The following is a 17,381-nucleotide window of genomic DNA, read 5'->3' on the forward strand; positions in this document are numbered from 1 at the left end:
ACATAGGAAACATGAAGTTTTGCTTGGTTTCCACTACAGCTTTTGTTTATTGATACAGGATATTTATCAGACAGAACATGATTCTTTCAGGTGCATATTTACTTGGGATTTTATCAAAATCTAAGCAGATTTCATCCTAAATTGTGCTGGAATAATCACCCTGTGTTCCAAACAAAACCAGCAGCATTGCAATTACCTTGTAGTAATTATTTTTCCCAACACTAAACCTAAAAGTAAGCTGTTCATATCAAATCCATTCATTATGCCCTGGAAAATATGCTTGAGCTGTTACACAGGGTTCTGTGTAATATAAGGTCATTATCACAGCTCTGCATCTCAGATACACCAACCAGAAGATGAAAAAATGATGGTGAGCAGTATTAAAATCTGCCATTTAGAGAATAACGTTGAAAAATAAATTGCAGGGCTTGGATTATGCCTGATAGTTCTAGCAGCTTTCAGAAACTGATTTATAGCACCACCACCATTTTCACTGCACAGGAACTGAAAATGAACAGTTTGTCCTGTTCTCCATTTTGGCTCATGGAGGAATTTTTGCTGATGAGAATGTTGAACCCAAACCATTGTTTTGATTGATATAATGCTAGACAGAGGAGCATCCCTACTAAATTATTCCTGCTTGCCCCATAACTTTCAGCTGTGCACTGGAATCCCAACCTGTTCCCTCATAACGTAATTTGGCTGAAGAAAATTATAACGTTAGTTATTTTCTGCATATTTTTCACAACACATAGGTTTGCAGAGCATAGCTGAATCAAGAGGGTTGCAAAAGCACCAAATATACTGCTTTTACTCCACTTACTGACTCCTTAAATATTTTTACATTGTCTTAAATTAGGGTCTGATGTAGAAAAAACAGCAAGATGTTGACAACACCTGGACAGAGCACATCATTGCATGCCTAGGCAGCTCTTAGAATATTCTATGAGGTATATTGAATACAGAGAATTCAGAATCACATATCCCAAAAAAATCCATGTACGAATAACCACACTGCTTCTGAGTTTTTTTTTTTCTGAAGACTTCCACTGTATGTTTTTCACTGTTCATATTCTTATGTTAAAGCTTTAAACATATACTATTCTTAAGCCTTAGATCTGTTACAGTAAGCTGTATACCACACATCCACATTAGTCACTCAGCAACACAAAGAGAAGGAGAGTACAAACATTCTGAAAAGAAACTGGTGTTGTGACAACTTACTGGAAGACTTTGAGGCCCAGTAGGTAAACTATTAAAGCCAGCTTTGTATCATATTGCATGCTGTACAATCCAAAACCATTCAAATTCTTCATATAAACCTGCCAGTCAAGCATTCCTCACAGTTGTCACCACAGCTCACAGCTTTTATGGGATATTCTTCTGCCCCTTTAAGAAAAAGCACACAGTAACCTTGGGCTAAGTTTAAACCACTTTGTCTATCAACCTCCCTTTCCAGCGACTACTTTTACCCTAAATCCTTTTTTCATATTACCAGATTAACAGAAGTGAAGACTGTACAAAGCATGCAATTGTCATCTCTCCAAAGAAAAGCCAGAGGTGTATCCATGATGTGCAAAGTTGAAGAGCTCAGCCCACATCCATGGATGCTGCACTGGGTGCCAAGGTTTCCATGCACCAAAAAAGTTAAACTCTTTCAAAATGGAAATAGTACTGTTTTCTCAATTTATGTGAAGTTCAATTTGAAATTTAGTGAAACTTAAGAACTAAGAATATCAGCAGTACACAAAAAACCAAAAAACCAAACCAGCAACTAAACAAATTCATGTGCATTTAACTTCAAAGCAGAAAAATTTTCACAAAAATACACAACTTAGAGAAGCACCTTACTTTAGAACTCTGCAAGTCCATTTTTTGTTACTATTGATTCTTCTTGGACAGAACTTACAGGGCTGAAAGGCATATTTGCAACCTTTTCTATAATACAGCTCTATTTGCTTAAGTGCCATAATCCATCTGTAGTCCTAGTATTTAACTGTAAGTGGATGGTATTTATTCAGCTAGTACATTTTTTCTGACATTTATATTACCTCAAAGGACAACACTGCCTTTAGAAATTCTATTTCAGATTGAGCTAATTGAAGTTTTGAAGGCATGGTAATCATGTCATGAATCAGCAGCATGGGTTATGACTTTGAAGAGGTGACGTATCATAGAAATTGATTTTTTTTCAGCCCTAGTGAAAAGGACTCAAGTTACATAAGAAAATAAATTAACTTTAAGTGAACCAGACTGCTAGAGATATAATCTCTAAATGCCCCACTCCCACAATGTATGTACAGACAGACCTTGCAGATGGCTTGTCTTTATGAAAAGAACTAAAGGTATTCTAAATATAGGCTTAATGCTTTTATTGAGTATCTCAGGCTAAAAATCTGAGTGTTTGAAGAACTAAATATATTACAATGTATGCATTACACACTCACACTAAATAATTTACTCCAAAGTAATCATTAGCCCTAAACCTCCTCTGCTGAAAAAAAACCCTGTGGAATTTAAACCAAATTACTCGTAATTGATGAAGATTCTTATTTAAAGATCATTAACCTAAATCCAGATCATTAGAAGCAGTGAACATAAACTAAATTCAGTTTTCTATCCAAAGGGAATTGGTATTCTCAGAAAGGAACCATGAAGATGCAATAATTCTGCTTCTTCTACAGGTAATGCTATATCTGTTCTATAGATAATACAAGGTATGTCCCAACTATTTCTAAAAAAATCCACATTACATAAAGACAGGCAAGTTCTTATGCTGGATAGCACTATTAATGTGAATTTTCTAAAGAGGTTCAAAAAGTTGAACATAACTGATCTAGAGTAACAACTGTCTACTGGATTTTCATAGGAGATTTTGACAGGGAAGGATGACCTTTAGTAACTGCAGCAGCCCAAAATGTCTCAACCTTGTGGAGAGGGAATGTGGGCAGGAGAAGAGAAACTGAAAGGACACCTGTTCTGAAGATTGGATTTGTGCTTTCACTAAAATATCTGTCTATTCTAAATTGACTTTGTCTGGAAGTATGAGTTGAAGAGCAGACCTCTTCAGAATTTCCAAATCCCTTCAGACAGTTTTGCTTGCTTTTTTTCTGCTCCAACAATAATTTGGTGGTTCACGACATAACGGAACAATTTCAATAAAAGAATGGCAAGTGCCTCCAAACAAATTAGCAAAAGCCTCCAGCTCTAACATCCATCTGTATGGAAAAAGTAGGCAAAATTCCTCACACGCTAAAAGACAGCAGGTCTCAGACTACCATACCTTTGCAAAAGGAAGTTACAATGTTGAGCTAAAGGAATTCAAGCACATGCTTGTGGTGTATCAAAGAAGAGGCTGATTGAATGTAGTCTCTCTCAGTAAACTCTTGAAGGACCTTTTTGTGAGGATCTGGAGCAGCCTTGAGCGGAAAATATATACCAGGTCATCAAACCGTGATATAATGGAGGCAAACTCCCTGTAGGTGCCTAGATGCCCAGAAAACTTTAACTGAAGGCAAGTTAGGCAGCACCATGTCAGAAAGTAATTCCATTTGGGCACTCCATTCCACAGCTGAGACCCAAGGGCTTTTGAGGCTCTGGATCTAAGAAAATATGCTATTTCACTGTACACTAACAAATATTAAACTTTCCATGGCATGCCGCAATAATACATTAAATCATGAGCTCTAACTCTACTACAAGAAAAGATTGCTTTGAAACTATTTGAGATCAAATACACAAATGTCTGCTGGGACTAAGTCCTGGTTCCTAACATTCTAGGGAGAACTTGCCAAAGCAAAAATAATTATAAATTAAAATTCTAATTTTATGGCTCAGCCATAAATGAATCCATCATTTACATTTTCTAGAAATCATTATTAGAAGTAAATGATGTGTTTTCATCAAAGATGAACATTCTGTGTAAAACGAATCTGAAATTTATATCATCAAGAACAACCTATAGGAAAATAAACAGAAAATCTGAAATCAATTATTACATAAACAATGAAAAGAAACTTTAAAATGTTCCACAGTTTGAGAAGGCAAATTTACATTATATCCTGTTTACCAGTACATAAACCAATGCTTAATTATTTCTAGCAATTCACAATCATATAAAAAGTATGACCTTTTCTAAAACAAAGTGTTCATTTAAGATGGCTAAAATATGAAAAATGAATATGCTTTCACCACAAAGAGTCATCACTCAGAAATTAACAGGTTTCTGGGAAGATATACTTGCAAGTCTAAATACAGGCTATTTCCTAGAATTCCATTGAAGCATAAGATAAGAAAACAATACTATCAAAGGGCAGGAAAAAAACCACATATAATTAAACAGGTAAATCTACTTCTATATTAAATAAATAAAGAACATAATTTGTACTTAAATATTTTCCTTGGTTTATCTTGAATGCCAAAAGTCTATTTAAATAATATTGCAGGAAATTTACTTTAATATCATATATAAATGTCCATTCATTTACCGGAAGCATTAGTGAGATTAAAAAACAAACAAAACTATTCTCTATCATTTTATCACTCAGAGCGAACATGACTGGCTTCCACAACAGAAACATAACAGTAAACATTACAGTGAGAAACAGACACGAAAAATTCAGACTAGGAGTGAACTTCCATAACCAGAAGGTTATTAAGAAGAATTTTTTTTTTTAAAGGGTATTAAAAAAGGAGTTGATAAACCCAAATATTTTCAAACCTTGAAGTAAAACTCCTCCCAAGAATGTGCAACACTTTACCTGGTCTCTTAAAAGTCAGTACCCTGAAATTAGAATGAATATCAAAGAAAAAAAGAAATTAGGAAAATAAAAAATGGGGAACGGGGGGCAAGCAGAGGTCATGTTTGTGACTGAAGAAATCTTATCTTTAAAATCTTCAAATTTCTTAAGCCTTTCTTGAAGGCAGAAATAAAATTCTGTGTTCTTGCAAAGAATACTTTCTCTCTAATATTTTTGGTTACTCTAGCTTTTATATTTTAATGGAACTTTAAAAAGATAATTAGAGTCTACTGCCTTCTCTGCATAGGCACTATGAATATATTTGAGTCAAAAATTATTTTCGCCTAGCCAAAATCCAAAAAAGTGATTGGATACAAAAGGACAGACAAGCTCCTTATTGGTTCTGCTGTAAATACTATCTCAATTTTTGCTGCTGATCTCAGGATGGACTGCACCACTCTGGGGGAAATGTTTACTTTGGGAAAAGAAAAATGAAATAAAATCCTCTCTAAGCCCCTAGTGCTAGTAGAATAAGTATTGTTTTCTATTAAATCAAACTTTTGGAAAGTTCTCTTCACAAAAAGAGAAATGAGATCATCTTGTCAACAGCAGAGCCTTTAGCAGAACAAGTTTTGAGAGAAAACTAATAAAAGTGAAAAACCACAGTGCTATCATTTAAATCAGGATGCTGTATGTATTGATTCTAATATTTTCTTTACAAAAAAATCTACAAACAATACTTTTCTATTTTAAGTGGACATAGAAAAACATGCATGCTAGTTTTGCACAATATAATCCTCTCGACCAGATCACATATAATGTCCTGCATTGGATGAAGGTGGAAAAGAGCTATTTAATAAGATCACAGTATGGAAGAAAAGGCAATGGATCCTTGGTTTCCTTCTTCCTAATGGTAGAGGAGGCTTTGTCAGTTTTCTGCTGAGCAGTTCAATCCCCTTCTAGGTAGAAAAACCACCATTCCTTTTCTCTTTAATGTTCTAACTAGCCTCTATCATGAACCCTTGCAAACTGCATGGAGAGAGTTTACCCAAACAATTTCTCAGAAATTTTCTGTTTAGAGCTAATTGTTTGAGTCTAGAACATACATATTTCCTTATCTTTAAAAATCTGACCTGTTTTACTGAAAAATAAAAAAGAATTTCCAATAGACTTTAGATGTTCACACTCCTCCAGGAGAACTCTAACTGGCTGCCTCGTATTTAGATGTCTCTTCTAAAACAAACCATCATGAAGAGACTCAGACTCTAAGAGACCCAAGTAAGACCCTGGTAAACAAAGACAAGATTATCTGACCGCTGGTATTGGCGTGTAAGAACAGGAGATGAAACACTTATGTTGATTTTCCAATATTTACTGAGGAAAAGGGTCATAAATGGAAGATTTCATTTTAATAGGCTAAAAAAATAAATTTAAAATCTTATTAGATTCTTCATATTATTAAAATACTCATCTTTATTGTGATGAAATTTTTGATAGATGTTACCAGAAAAGGTGTTGCTTTAATCAAGAAAAAAAACAAACAAACCAGAACATAAGTGAAACTGATTGACATTTAAGAATGTAAAAGATTCTATTGTGACATCTTATGTTCCATGCAGAGTTTGTCTCAAACTCTGCCACTCCATAACTTCCTGGAGTGAGAAATTTCAAAATTTCTACATTCTGCATGAAAACATACTTATTTCCCACTGATTTCGTAGTGGTTTCAGGGACTGCCCTTAACTCCAGAACCATGGACTTTTGTGATTTACATTTTTGCTTGTCATCACTTTCCTCCTAAGCTATTACTTTTCAGACCTTGATCATATATATTTCTAAGCCTTTTCCTACCAAAATGGAGTCACCCTCACATGGGTTAGTATTCTCCTCTCCTGGATATTTCAAGATGAAGTAGCTTTATCATACTTACTTTTTTTATCCCCAGCACTTGAAAACATGAATTTCTGAAACATCATCAGGTTATGTTTTAGGCAATAAAACTGGGGGATTGTTAAACTCTTGCCGCTTTAATTATGTTTTGAGCTTTATCACTCCAGCCATGTTACAAAATCTGCCAGTAAAACAGATGAAATTACATTCTGCATGTGCCTAATGAGCAAAGGTGATTCTTTTCCCCCTACACAAAGAAGAAAATTTATTTTTTTCTGACAAGTGGTCTAGTGAAATCATACATTATTAAATTTCAAGTTTAAAATGTAGTTGGACTTGCTGTTAAAATAAGTGTGACAGTGATATTCACTCAAATCACCAGAGACCACTTCCTCCTTGAAGTAAAATATAGAAGTGCTTATATCCTTGTTATGCACTCTGGTTCTGTATGAATCATGAATGCATCCACAAAATTAGGTATTTCAATTACTTTAGGGGAGTGAAAGAACATAGCAGTCAGATGATGGAAGACAATCTTCTTTACACAGCCTTTAAACAGACTTTTAGATATCACACATGTTCATCTGAGGGAGCTTAGACTTTAGTTCCCATTTATTCCATACCATAAACATAACTATCTCCCCTCAGAATGAATTTTAGTACAAACTAATTATGTAAGTATTTGAGAAGAGTAGCACTAACAGCCTGCCTATTCAGCATGCAGCATGTGAATTTACAGCACATTCAGCACAACAAGGAAAGACTGATACATTTCCCTAAAAGAGTAAAAGAAGTTGCCAAACACACTCTCATAAACTGTAGTTAAGACCTGTCATTTTTTTTTATATTTTGTAAAGAAAGAAAGCCTAAAGCTGCCAGGTAAGTGTGAAAAGGGGCTGCCAAAGCAAGAGGGGGGCTGCAGAAAATTATTTTTATAGTTCTTGGGTTAGGGCTCAGATGAAGACATAGAATTAAGGTTGAGAAAACAACGCGCGCTAGAGTTGCAGTATGAGTAGGGCTAAAAGGCCTGCCAAAGAAGAAGGCTGATAAAAGAAATTTCCCCTGAAACCTTTCTCTGTGACTCATGGCTGTTGGTCCACAGTAAAGCCTCATCTGACCATCTAGTTAGGAAGAGATTGCCAAAGAGAACCCAGAGCTACAGTATGCACAGGGCGAGAAAAAGTCTGACAAAGGGAATTGCCAAAGGAAACTTCCCCTGACAGCTCCTTCCTCTGGGAAATGCCTGCTGGGCCCAGGTTAAGGTTCCACAAACAGTACTTATGCCACTACTTCTGTCCAAAATTCTGCTGCTCATTTTCCAATAAGTCATACGGTCATAGATGCTTCTGAAGGAGAATGGTCTTATCGTCATAAAGTGGTTCTGTAACCTATGGCACTAATCTCAGTTCTGGCAGAATTCACAGGATTTTTCTGTTTCTTTGAGTCTGCAGTGCTATCTCAGTTTTGATAAAAGACCCTTCCACATGAAAATACAAAGTCCATTCACAGTTACATACCTGAGGGACGTATAACCTTGGAACCACTGTCCCCTTTGTAGCCTCATTGTTCTCAGTCCTGCAGATTTTTTTTATTCCTAGAGATTCGTATTTGGCCACATCCTAAGTGCAGAAAGAAAAAGAGCCCTCCAATGAATCTGAATCAGCTGCCAATTATATAGATATGTATAAATATCCAAAAGACCCTGATTCTTTCAAAAGAGGATTACAGTTCTATTTTTCTTTCCCTTACATATCTGTAGACCAGGAATAATTCCCAGAGAATGTGGAACCCAAATCAGGCTGAAAATAAAACAAGCTACTATTATATTCACATCAAGGCTAAAAGCACAGAGGATAAATGAGATGAGGAAAGCAGTGCCCTGCCAGCTGGAATTTTACCCAACATGTACAGAGGGTAGTAACTTCCTACGTGCTCATTCTTGTACCTTTTACAAGCAATTAGATTTCAAAAAAGGAATTGTAATTAGACTCATAATCAACATAAATTTCCTCTACAGAGATTTTGATGGATCAGAGCAGACCAATGAAGGCAGTAAGATCTCTCCTATTTCCTGTATCATCTGGGCTGTCAATACACGAAAAAGCCTAGGTAGTTCACATTTCTCATTTTCTCACAGATCTTCTGTTAATTATAAAAATATTTCTGACATTTTAAAATGCTTAAGGAAATGCTTCTTCTTGTGGACCAGAATATTTACAGTACATCTGCACAGATAGGCCTAGATTCTGGACTTAGAAGGTAAATTTCTTAAAATATATGGCTATCTGACAAGACCAATAGTCCTCCTACACCTGCCTACCTGAGCAGACTTTTGTTTTAGATATTCATGTAGAATTCTGCAAGGCCCAATTTAGAATCCGTAGAAAAAACAGATGAGAAATGTTTTGTCCATCCACCCACTCTCCATAAATTACAGTAAAATAACAACTATACATATCATTCATGCTTACTCTGTCTTAGTTTGAGACTTTATCAGCCCTTAAACATTTTTTTATGAACAGAAATTTCTAGTTTCTCCCGTCAGAAGGCTTTATTTTCATTAAAAGTCCTTCCAGCAATTCAGAAAGCATAAAATAACTCTATACTCAGGGTTAATGGCAAGCATAAAGGTTCTTTACTAGCGTGCTACTGAAAAATTACAGCAAATAATCTTCACAAAAATAACCTTGCTCATGTTGTGATCTATTACAAACTGTCCTTTCTTCCATGATAAAAATCATACCAAAAGATTAAACTGAATCGTGACCCAGAATAAGGTCACATTCTCCCAGTAAATAACATGGAAAGGGAGAGTTGCAGGGAAACAACAAAATTCTCATTAAAAGAACAGCACTCACTGGCTGTTGGAGAAAGTACAGAAAGGTATTTTTTAAAAAAAAATTAACAGGTTCAAGTTAAAATAGTTTTAATTCCTCAGCAAAACCAAGCAAACAAGTAAACAATCTGTATTCATGATCTGAGTTTTCTTACTAATAAAAAAAATCATTACAATCATGCCTGCTTACCTTACTGTAATTTTTCTAACCTCTTACTCAAAGGAGTTTAATTTTGGTATTTAGTAAAGAAGGGTCTGATTTTGCATAAAGGGCTTGGATTTGGGTCATTTAAACCACAGCTGGATTAAATTTCTTCATTATAAGATAAATAAGCAGGCAGCATGTTTCATGTGTTTCAAAGTCGTCTGTCTTTAAGTTGACCAGTTTCTCCATTCCTTCCTTTTTACACCGATCCCTATTCCCATGACTTCCTCTGCTCAACTTTGCCAGTTTTTCTGCCTTTGAAAAAAAAAAACAAAAGCTTTGCTATGGGCTCTGTGCATATATATATATATATATATATATATATATATACATATATATATATAGGAAGAGAAGGTTTTTCTCACAGAAGTAGTGATCCTGCTGACCTGGCCACTGCACTAAAAGTCTAGACCAATGGAACAGCCACTGAGCTCTTCATTTATCAATTAAAGAACTTGAATACACTTACTTTATGGTTGGCAAGGTAACAGGTGCCAGGTGCTCTGGGTCCATCTCTACAAATCTTCAAGAGCAGTGGCAAAACCAATTCAGAGACTAGCCTTGCTATTTTTTCAATTCCTTTCTCCCTGTTTCCCTGGAAAAAGATTCACAATACCAAAAAAACACAGTATCTAGAGAAAAGACAGTGGCAGCATAGAAGAGGGAATAGACCTAAAAAAGTGCCTGTGGAAAAATCAGTTAAGCATTTGGGGAGGGTTGTTTTATTTTAAGAGAAAATAGTTGCTTCTTTCATGAGAAAGAATAAAGGTCAGTGTAAGCATTTGTAGTCTTGAATGCTACAGATTATCTCTGCTCCACAATCCAATATGTAAGTACAAATACAGAAGGTTTTTTTTTATTTCCAGTATCTCTTGCTGACTATCTGGTATCTAATAGCTGACTGACAGGACGCTTTCTTCTATTTCTCTAACAGGGTAATTGTAACCTTGGAACAGAGCCACAAGCTGGCAAGAAACAGCATAGGGCTGGGGGAAAATAGGTACTGCGATGACAGCTAGGACTATTCTTTCTGGTTCATTTCAGGTACCTTTGAAACGGAAAGAGTGATGCAATACAAAACTAAATTATTAAAAAGATCAGAATAAAATAATTATCTGGACCTGAGAATAATTTTATATGACTTGAATTACATTTTACAACTTATTTTTTAATAGTCTTTTTTCTCCACAAGTTAAAATCAACCCGTAAGGCTGTTCAAATGTTTATTATTAATGATGAACCATTAGACATAACTCTCCAAAGTCATAAGTTTAGTCCTAAAGAAGTTAGAGAACTTCAAATACTATTTTGCATTGTAACTTCCCTGTGACAGAGGATTATGCAAACCATAATGATCCTTTTCCTTGTTCAAATACATTCATTTGTACAGAAAAAAATAGAGGCTCTCAATTTTTCAACTTCTACCCCAATTTTTTTACACTAAAAAAAGGTAATTTCAAGCATTATATAACCCACTCATTCTCGTTCTTTCAATCTTGAGGAGAATTAATAAAAAAAAGTAGGAATTAATAAAAACAGTTAATAAAAACAAGCCTTGCATGATGAACCTCTGACTACAAGCCCAAACATTTGGTAACTGAAAACCCCTGCTGCCTTTGCAATTTATCTGCTTTGTCTGTGTTCACAAGCATCTTTTTGTGGTTTTTTGTGTATTAGCTACAGAATTCATTGCACTCTTGAAATGGACTGGTGAAATTAAAAGCCAACTAAATATGTTAAAGATAAAATTGGCAAGACACATAAAAAGGGAAGTAGAGTTACAGTAGTGAAAATGTGTTCTTAGGAATATCCCCCACAGGCAGCATTTCAGTGTCTTGTGATCTATATTAGGCACAGTAATGGCACTACCACCAGCCTGTAACTCCTGAGTTTTTCAGTTATTTCTTTTAACTGCACAATGGGCAAACTCTTCTGTCCAAAATGGGATGGGAGAAATCATTCTGAATCAAAATATAAAATCAAGATATAAACATTTCTCATTAAGCATTTACAATATATGGTTTATACACTCTATTTTCTATGAAATATAAATTCTTTCTATAAACTGGAAGTATTTTTTATTAATGTAATAAAACCTAGCTCATTAATTCCATGTTAATGAATGAAGGTTGACTCCAGGAGCCACTTTTTTATCACAGTTATCACTACTATACTACACTAGATTAGAAATATTAATATTTTTGGTTAGCTGATCTTGAATACATCCAACAAATACAATTTTCAGTCAGACTGAAAAAGAAACACTTAAAGAAAAGTCCGCTTATGTAGAATTGATTTGTTAGCTACAATGGATCTACTATATTTAAACTTTCTATACTCCACCTTCTTTCAGATTTTGTTTAGACTAATTTAACATTCATGGAATTTTAAAATCAAATGGAAAAGAAATACACTTATTAAAGACCTTCGAGATTACCTCAACATTTACTACAGATATTTCCTTTACCCTCTTCCTCATTTCTGTCCATAGCTAACAGATCCCGTTGCCAAACAGGTTTTTAAATTAATTGATTTTCATGAATTCTTTCCTTACATATATTAAAAAAAATAATTTTACCTATGGGCCATATATCTCAGACAGTCAGGCTGTAAAATACATCTATATTCAGCTCCGGGGTTGGTTTCTGTCCCAGTTGAGACGTAAGGCCTGAACAATCTGACTAGAATACAGAATATGTCATTCTGTTGGAGTTTGGGTCTAGTCATGTCATGTCGGCCTATGTCATAAAAACATAAGGAATAGGAGAGAATGTGACATTAAAAATTGGTTTGTACTGTCAAGCAACTCTAATATTTCCTCTAATAAAAACGTACTGAAAGCTGATTAAACTGAGATTACTCACTGAAGTACTGCTACATTTATAGTCAACTGCTTCTCGCTTAACAGCAAAGAAGGTTCACGCTTTTAGATAGGCTTATCAGTTGCATAACCATGAATTTCTTAAAATATCCATTATTTGTACTGCAGTACCAAGTAAAAGATTTTCAGTGGCTCAGAGACATTTCAGAATGACAAAACACTGACAGAAATTTTAGAACTAACTAAAAAAAAAAAAAAAATCGATATTCACATTCTGAAGCTAAAAAAAAGATCTAAATAAAATTTTCCTAATTTCCCTTGTGCCCAGGACTTTACACAGCAGAAACAGAAATTAAATGCAAAGACATGGAGAAACTATGAATCTGAGATAAAGGATACAAGGTCAATAGTACCCACCAGACCTTTAAAATGTTTCCATTTGTGTTTCCAATGTACACCAAGGTTCCTCTGAAATTACTCGCTAGGATAATGGCTTAACAAATCTGTCACATTTCATGCACTTGAGAAGTTATTTAGCCTTCATGTTGCTTAGTACGTGCCAAGCTTGGTGATTGAGAAGAGCCAGCATGGATTTACTAAGGATAAATCATGCCTGATCAGCCAGTTCTTTCCCTGTAAAGGGCTGCCCAAAGAGGCTGTGCAATTTCCAGCCTTGGAGGTTTTCAGGATCCAGCTGGATCAAGCCCTGAGCAGCCCAGGCTGGCCTGAGGACTGACCCTGCTTTGAACTTTGGACCAGAAACCTCCTGAGACCCCTTCCAAAATGAATCACCCCACAATTCTGTTATATCAATGTTCAGTGGATCACTCTATGCATTTTCTACTACGTGTGACAGGATACAAAATTACCCACAGGTGAATAAAAATATATTATCTGGATGAATATAAACAAGATATCAATAGTACAAGGAATAACAGACACAAAACACAGCTCAGAACACTTCACGTTTTTTAGAATTTACCACGAGGAAGAACAAGAGAAACTGGAAAAGAGACTGCCAAAGGGTGAATTTTTTGAAGTCCTACCTTTCAATATCCATTCATTTTTAATGAGTCACTATGAAAAATTAAAAAAGGTGCTTAAATTTTATATTCCATGTTCTACATTCTACTGTTTAATGAAATGAATTTTCCCCTTTTTAACTAGAAAATAAAGGTTGATAGCTACTATAAAAACTTAGTTTTGTAATCTGACCATATACCACTATAATACACTAAATGCCTAATGGGAAGTACAAGACTATCCAACAGTTTGAAACAATCACAGGTCAGCTTGGCACTCCTTCCTGTACTCCTTCCCCACCAAATCATTATCCATACATCACTGAAGGATTCTCAAGAGATTGGTTAAAACCTTTTTTTAAATAAAGGCTATCAGTGGTAGCATGGAAGGTCTCATGTGCTGGGTCTTTTTGCAAAATACCTGACACAGGAGCTTAATGTCATACTTCAGATAGGAAATGCAGGATATCCACAGGAGCCTTCCTCTAGGAACAGTCCACAAACTCAAAGCTGTTTGATAAGAAAATACCTTTTTCTGAAATAACAATATAACCAGTATATCCCATAACAGAAACACACAGAAGACTCCTACAGATCACATTGTCAGAATGACATTTCTGTATCAACTGTTTCACTTATCAATTTTAGTTTGATTAAAATAGCAGTAGCAACCTATAGAGCTTTTTGAAGTTCTGTATTTATATACTATACAAAAGGCATTTACTTGAATTATGTTAAAGGGATATATCCCACAATAACAAAGAAGAAAATAAAAAAATGAACCCAGAAAACATTAAATGTAAGACAACTTAGCAAAAAAAATCATACATTCTCCATAATATCACAATCAAGGCAAATCTTTCTTGATAATTATAGAAACAGATCATCAACCAAATTAACTGAGGTTTCTTTGCACTTTACTGAAATGGGCTGTTTGCATTTTTAAGCTCTCACCTTGATAGAAGCTCCAGACTACACAGAGAGGTGGAATCCACCATGTAGAAGGCAGATGAAGTAAGGAGTCAGGTTCCTACTGATCCGTTCTCATTCTGCTAAATCACACTGCTAGGACACAAATATTTATTTACAGAACACCTACCCACTCTTGGTTATTAATCAACTAGGTTCTAAGTACATACAAAAAACCAATCAATCAACCAAAACCAAAACTCTGAAAGGTTGTTACTTTTCACAGAACTTGAAAAGAACTGGCATTCATGACCCATCATGCCTTTTCAAAATATAAGCACTTCCATAGCATTATTCCATAATGCTATTATGGTATTCCATAGCATAATTCCATAAGCACTATTCCATAATGGACCTAAGACATTTTGAGATTTTCATGCAGCAAACAAAAAGAGAGGAGTCAGACAGAAATGACTCCTTGTCAGTCTCTCTGCCCATTTCAGTCTCATTTATATAAATAACTGTCTAGGTAACTACCTAGACAGGCTACCTTATTTTGACATTCAGATACTTCTTACGGGTCATTTAAGTGAGAAATTAAGCTTGAATAGGTCAGCATACGATTCCTGAGTTGGAATAGTATTTCCAGATAAACTTTTACAGGCTGCTTTATTTCTACACAAGTTCTGTGCATTTTCAAGTTAAAAAAAATAAAATCAAAACCACATCTGTAGCAGTTCTAATAACTTATTATCAAAAAAAAAAAAAAAAGAAAAAAAAGAAAAACCCACTCTGGTGCACAGAAAGGGTAAGTGGAGCTTAAAGAATGAAATAGGTATATAAAATAAAAAATAATATCTAAGACTCCTGATTTTATTTTCTGCAAGGATTGAGAATACAATGGACTCATTCTCTGTAAACATAAAAGTAAAGAATGACCAAATGAAAATGATCTTTAACTACTGACTTGGAAAACTATTTTACCTTTAATACAAATTTCTTATGTGATGCTTTGAAAATAATTTATGTATTCTTTGTGTTGCACCACTGCCTGTGAAGTACAATGCCATACAAATTATAACAACTGTAGTAGTTTTAAGCTTTGCATATTACTCAACTCTTTTTTTTTAATTTTAGAAAAAAGAGTCCAAAAATAAGTACATTTTGAGTCAAAATGTTATTCTATCATAGAAAGAAAGAAATGCGAAAAATTCCTTCCAGTTAAGTATTTGAGAAAAATATTGAACAACATTTTAGAGGGCAAAATTCATGTGACCTGGACAGCCACATGGAATTCACTCTGTGGTCCACATGCAAACTCTGAGTTGAACAGAATGTATCTGTTGCTTACAGGATAAGCAACCATATTCCCAGTTACTTACATAAGGCATTCCCAAACAGATCTGAGGATTTGTTTTTCCAAGCCTGTGCAAAATTATGGTAATGGTATGCTTCTGCATGCCAGCTGAAATATCAAGATCACCAATACTTAAATGCCGCATTTCCATTAAGACTAATCTATGAACTCATTGGAAATTTTCCCATTTCAGTGGTATTGATTTAGAGCTTCAAGTTTTTATTTGTCTTTCCCCACTGGCACCCTGTGCTCATCATAAACTTGAATAAATTTTTGCATGCTCACTATTCTTCACCAGGTATGCAGGGTGAACTTCTACCAAGTTGCACAAGTGATAGTTAAATTGTCCCATACTAATTTTTCTTACATATTAGTCCTAAAAAATTTTTGACAAAATAATTCTTACACTGCAAATTATACCAAATTATAGCAAAATTATACCAAGTGAGGTAAAATAAATTACTGTCGTTGACATCAGCAGAAGTAAAATAGGACACAACACAAAAAGGATGAATTAGTGAGTCAGTCTCAATGAAATCACAGAGTAAAACATGAAATATGCCAACATATCTTTGAAGAAAAAACCTCTACCACAACATATTCTGTAAAATAGTAATAAACCATTCGAAAACAGTAATAAACTATTATTTTACAAGTAACATTTGAAAAATGGGAAGAAAAAAATAATTTATGATGAAACACATTCAGGTATTAAGGTTGATGTACATTCACTGCAATAAAAAGATTCCTCAACCTTATACAATATACCGTGTATTACAATTTCAAAACAAGTGGAAAAACAGATGAAATCCTTATGGTCAAGGAAGTGCTTGATTCTCCCTCCCTGCCATAAAACCGATACATCTGTGGTTCTCCCTAGGAGAACATATTTACCTATTCTTTTATGTAGATATTTCTCTAAAGATATCAGGATTATACATATACACCTTGTAGAGAACATTTAAAAAAAAAGAGGAAGAACACGCAAATATTGACACACATTTTCTCCTACTGAATAATAGCAAGCAAAAAAATCTGTATTTAGTAAAGGCAATTTAAAAAAAAGTGAAAAGAAAATCAAAGCAAGGTTTTATATTTGATGCCACATCACAATTAAAAGTTGTTGAAATGAAGCAAAACTCATTACCTGAAAACTGGGAGTGGTACTCTCAGAATGACATCCTGAATTAAGGCAATAAATGCTGCAAAATTTAAATACTGCTGTTCAAAGTGAACTGAGTAATAATTAAGATAGTTTTAAAAACTAAAAATCTTTACAGAAATCTTTATGGAAACATTTATGGAATTACTGTATTTTCTCAGCAAACCTATGGAATGACAAGTAACTGTTGTTCATTCAAACATTTTTAGGACTTGTTATACAATATCTGTTTAAAAAAACCAAAACCAACAAAAATGGAGGTATCTTTAGTCACTAAATTACTTCAGAGCATATTCAGTGGATGTATCTTGAATAGTTAACAGCACCTCCATGCATGTTGCTCATTGTATTAGCCCTGTAACATTTCTATTTCATAAAAGCTGGAATTAGATGCATATGTTTTCACTTTGTCTGGTGGAGCTATCAACTCATTACCATCA

The 17,381-nt window shown here is 34.5% G+C and overlaps 1 long non-coding RNA gene across 1 annotated transcript; it reads right to left on the minus strand.

Moving 5' to 3' along the window:
- Nucleotides 1-1,315: 1,315 nt before the first annotated feature.
- Nucleotides 1,316-10,214, minus strand: LOC131557224 (uncharacterized). The gene is made up of 3 exons (XR_009274716.1): nt 10,140-10,214; nt 8,147-8,248; nt 1,316-1,389 (listed from the first exon to the last, which is right to left on the minus strand). It is a non-coding gene; the product is annotated as an uncharacterized LOC131557224 (long non-coding RNA).
- Between the last annotated feature and the right edge of the window lie 7,167 nt (nt 10,215-17,381).

The sequence above is a fragment of the Ammospiza caudacuta genome, chromosome 4 (assembly GCF_027887145.1).
Source record: "Ammospiza caudacuta isolate bAmmCau1 chromosome 4, bAmmCau1.pri, whole genome shotgun sequence".
In the NCBI taxonomy this organism is placed as follows: Eukaryota; Metazoa; Chordata; class Aves; order Passeriformes; family Passerellidae; genus Ammospiza; species Ammospiza caudacuta.